The 4,860-nt window shown below is 36.7% G+C and overlaps 1 long non-coding RNA gene across 1 annotated transcript; it reads left to right on the top strand.

Annotated features, from left to right (window-relative positions):
- The first annotated feature begins 1,381 nt into the window (after positions 1-1,381).
- LOC116315936 lies at positions 1,382-2,323 on the top strand. Its single transcript, XR_004199132.2, has 3 exons — positions 1,382-1,459; positions 1,921-1,977; positions 2,182-2,323. It is a non-coding gene; the product is annotated as an uncharacterized LOC116315936 (long non-coding RNA).
- Positions 2,324-4,860: the final 2,537 nt, after the last annotated feature.

Consider the following 4,860-nt stretch of genomic DNA (forward strand, 5'->3'; position numbering starts at 1 on the left):
TTCCAGCCCTGTCCGCACCTGTGTACCTTTAGACTCTCTAATGTCTCAATTTTAGTCTGGCCTAAGCTATAAAGTTGAGACTTGTGAACAAGGGCTAGAAGAGCTGCTTGTTGTGCTTTAAGCAAACAAATGTGGGCAAAGCTTGTTTTTATGTTTGGGGTTTTTTTGTATTTAGGGTATGAACTTCAAACAGAAAAACAGAAAAGTTATTCACAGAGTTCCACAGGAACACTGTCCCAGTACTGTCAATGAAGCCAGATGACACAAATCAATTAAAATACAGGCAACTCTGGAAAAACATAAATCTGCTGTTGTAAAACCCCTTTAAAAAGCATTCAGCTGATCCAAAACACATCAAGTATGCTAACAGGAAAAGAGATCATATTTCTTTCATATTGTTTTCTCTTTCTTGTTCTCCCTTTGAGCACCATGACAGACCTCCTAGTTCTATTATTTTTCATTATTTCTCTCATGTACACACTCATATATACAGACATGATATATCTGTCAGCATACATTCAAGTAATTGCTTCAGGCTTCAGTCTGCTGGAGAAAGCTCATGAACCAAAGCATGCTACAGCATCTGCCAAACATGGTGGAGGTGGAAACATTGCTATGGCATCTCTGTATAGCTGCCAGTGGAACTAAGTCACTGCTGTATATTGATTATGTGACTGCAGATAGAAGAAGTCCTCACTCTCTCTGCTCAGACTCAGCCAAAACTGAGCGGATGGTGTTTCACGGTGTAAATGGATAATGCCTTGACCTTTGGTCTCAAAGAAATGGGCTGTTCTTCAAAGGATCAGTCAGTCGTCTGATCATACAGGTTACTGAAGACAAAAGTGAAGGCAGAGAGACCCATAAACGAGCAGCAACAATGTGGCTGGAGTGAAGACCTTACTCTGTGCTGTGTTTGTTAAGAAAAAGAAAAGAAGAAATATCAATTACTTCTAGACTTCAGGCAGTCATTGACTGCAAAAGATCTTCATACAACTAAAGAGTCCTTAAATTTGAAATGATGTCAGTTTGTCCAATAACATTTGAACATATAAAAATAGGCAACCTTGCATAAAACTATTTGTAATTCCTAAAAAGTTTGCAGAAAATTGTTTTGCAAGTCACTGAATTAAAGCTAAAAGTCTTATTATTAGGTAGACATGATACATGCAGGTGAGATTACTGAGATAAAACAGTGCAACGTGCCGGATGTGTGAGGCAGAAAGAAAGAAGGTTGAGTAGATTTTAACTGGGTCTATTATAAATATAAAGCAACGAGGGTTATCAAGTTGTATTTCTTTATGACTATTGTTTGGAGCGGGTAACACTTGATTTTCTGTACCACTTGGTGGCGACAATCTACCACTTCGTTGTTTGACCCTCGAAGAAGAACAGGAAGAAGAAGACACACGAAGAAGGAAAAGAAGCAGAAGGAGGATAACCATGAGTGTTGGTGTTGGCGGTCAGTATCATGGCTGGGAAAATAAGGCTCTCAGAGAAAATTAGTTTCTGAAATGCGAATTGTTGTATGTATCTTAAATTGCATTATCTACACCATTCCTCTAAGTTAAATGTGTAGACGGTTTGGGGAGCTAGCTCGCTTCCGAACGTGATTTGAAACGAGGTGTGGCATTGAACGTTAGCCTAACCAACCCCTCTGCACGTGTGGAGAGAGACTAGGTTGCAAACTTTGCTGGTTTGGTGAAAACGTAAAACGTTGATCAAGAGTCACCGCCAGCAAAATAAGCCAACATTTTCTGAAACTGGAGTAAACGCTTAAAAAAATCGGCGCACACACCATAATTCTAATTCAGTTTTTTTTCTTTGCAAAATACAACTATACGATAATCGTATTTTGCAGGCAATTTATGTTCTGATTCGTGTGCCGGTTTATATAGAAACTAATTGATTTTGTTTTCACAGGTCAGCTGCAGAAAAGAAGTTCCCTTGAAGTGAGCCACGTGTGGATGTGACTTGCATGTATGTATGTCTAATTGCCCAACAACATATTGTTAACTAAATATGCTTCCCAATGATTATACCAATCACTACCCATCTGACCCATTCATATGTCTGGGGAAGATTATACACACGCTTTCAAATGAGGGTGTTATCTTATATTTTCTTAAATAAAGTGCACCTCTATTGTCAAATTTAACTGTTTATTTTAAATTGTTCTTCCAGGGTTCAACTGCTGAAATGTTTCCCCGAGTTCAGGTGATGTATTGATACAGCTGCATAATGACCTGACTGCTTTGTCTTCATGTTACTTTAAATTTGTCAAATAAAAGCAAATTGTCAATAAAGTTTTGTTTTGTGACATTCATTGGCTGTTGCTACTTTTTTGGTACATATATTAAAACAATGCAGAAAAATGCATTGCCTTTGATCCTCTTTACTGCTAGCATTGACAGAGTCAGACAGCCAATGTTGTAGAGAAACGGTAGTTACTCTACTTCTATAGTTATTTTGTCCTATTGCTTTATCGATTTTTGGTGCTAATTTGTAATGTAAAACTGATGTTTCTTAATGCTTTTATAGATAATGCAGTTTTCATATACATTCTTTTTTTAAGATTTTCAAGCCAAGGAAATGGGGAGGTACATGCAACTCAGTTCAAACCAGTGTTTATATGGGAGTCCTTGTTACAATTACTTGAATATGTTTAGCATTAAATATTTAAAACTAAAAAAAATTGGACAAAACATGAAAACCAATTTAAAACTATTCTCACCACTCATAACCTAATCAGAATTTAAAGGGTCTTTAGATTTCCTTAATGACCTTTCTGTGGGTTTAACTGGGGAAAAAAACCCACTAAAAAATTGGATTAATCCCTTCCCAAGATATTTGAACAGTTGTTAAGTAGTTAACTGAACAAGTTTTAATGACAATTTGAGTCAAAACAGGCAAAAATATAGTCAATAGTCACTCTGTTAGTAACCAAGTTTCTAAAGATACAATTTAAAATTTCTTTTCTATTTTGTATGTTATGTGCAAACAATTAAATTCTATTTAGTTTTTATGTATATAGCACCAAATGGCAACAGATACACCCGTTATTCCTATCGCTTAGGTGCCCTTTTTTATCAGTGTCAAGTGGCTTAAACAAAAAAGGAATCCCTCCTTTCAAAATGGTGCCGTACAAGAACTGAATATAAACCTAAAAGAACAGCAAGAATGCCGAGAAAACTACTGCTCGAGTCATTGGGAGCAAAATATAAATGAATGAGGGGTGGCTAAAGGTTTTTGCATATTACTGTAAATGAAATACTGAAGCATTTAAATGCTATAAAGACCGGTTCGTTACTATTCCTACTCCTTAATAAAAAAATACTTTAAAATGATAAATGTTTACATAAAATAGCTATTACTAATATTTATAGCGTTTATCTTAACATTAGCATAAATTAGCAACATTCACTACCCGATCTGTACCCCGCATGCGCAAATGTTACGTCACTTCCTCTCTTTGCCAACATTGCGACATTCAATATATTTGAATGATACGGTTAGCGCCCAGTTAGCCCCTAGCATTTCTCAACAGCTCTGCCTCCTTTTCGACTACCGGGACATTTAAACAATGGATAATCCGTATACAAACAAATTCATGCTTTTCTCCTCAACAGAGAGCGTCCCCCGATTGAACAACAGCGCCGTAAAATAAGAAGAATGGCGCCTAATTACAGAGTTAATAATACAGACTTTGTAATGTGTCACGTGAAGATTCATCAGCCAGATGAAGTGTTTACTGACAATTGACAGTGATAGCGGAGATCATCATCACTATTCCAATCAATCCTCTCCACACAGACAAGCATAAACACACTGACTATCACTAAATCAAATTAAACACACGTTTGTAATGACGCTAATTCAGTTTACAATAGGGTTCATTCGCTCAGTCAGCAGGTGGCAGTATCCTCGAACACTGGGGAGTAAACTACCATTAAACCAACAGAAGAAGAAGAAAACCCCTGCACATGCGCGGTACGGATCGGGTAGACCCGATTTGTACGGTCCGACTCTGCGCATGCGCAGTAAGTATCGGGTAGTCCTAATCCGTAACTATCTTTTTATTTTTTTGTTTTTGTCTACATTATATTAAACGTTTCATTATCGGAAACGTTTTAAGAGACACTTATTATTCTTAACATTATAACAGATACTCTGACCCGTAACTATCGTAAAACGCTTCGACCGGAAGTAGACACCTTTCGCGCATGCGGGGTACCGATCGGGTTTCCGGTACGGATCGGGTAGTGACACGGATCGGGTAGTGACAAGCAAACAGGGAGAAGCTCCCCCGGGAAAAATGATATTATGTTTGGTTCTCTAAGAAAAGAAAAGAAGCTTGAAAATGTTTTAAATGTAATAATTATTATGGGCAAATTCTTCATTCACAAATGTCGTTTTCTGAAAACAAAGCCGTCTTTTTTTACTTTTCACAAAGAACTCTGCCTCTTTTTCTCATCTGTTAAATTTATGGACAAAAAACAAGCTCTGGATTTGAATCATATGATTGTTGAACTAGATCTATTAGAAAACCCCTAAGGTATAACTTATTTTATGTTTTTTAATTATCTGTCTTTTTGTTTATTTGTTTGCTTATTTGTTTACTTTGATTCTGTTTGGGGTTTGTTTTCATTTTATTTATTTGTTGTTGTTTGTACTTCCTGTTCATTATCCTTCTTCTATATGTTGGAATTCAGCCTGTTCTGTTACTATCTCATGTTGGAAACACTGAATCTTTGTAGAGATTGCCATAATTGTTGTACATTATATTTTGTGCAAATAAAAGAAAGAGAGAAAAAAAACCAAAAAGAAGCTCCCCCGGAAGTCGTTCTTCTTCGTGGCAGGAGG

Source organism: Oreochromis aureus, linkage group 7 (genome assembly GCF_013358895.1).
Source record: "Oreochromis aureus strain Israel breed Guangdong linkage group 7, ZZ_aureus, whole genome shotgun sequence".
NCBI classification, from domain to species: Eukaryota; Metazoa; Chordata; class Actinopteri; order Cichliformes; family Cichlidae; genus Oreochromis; species Oreochromis aureus.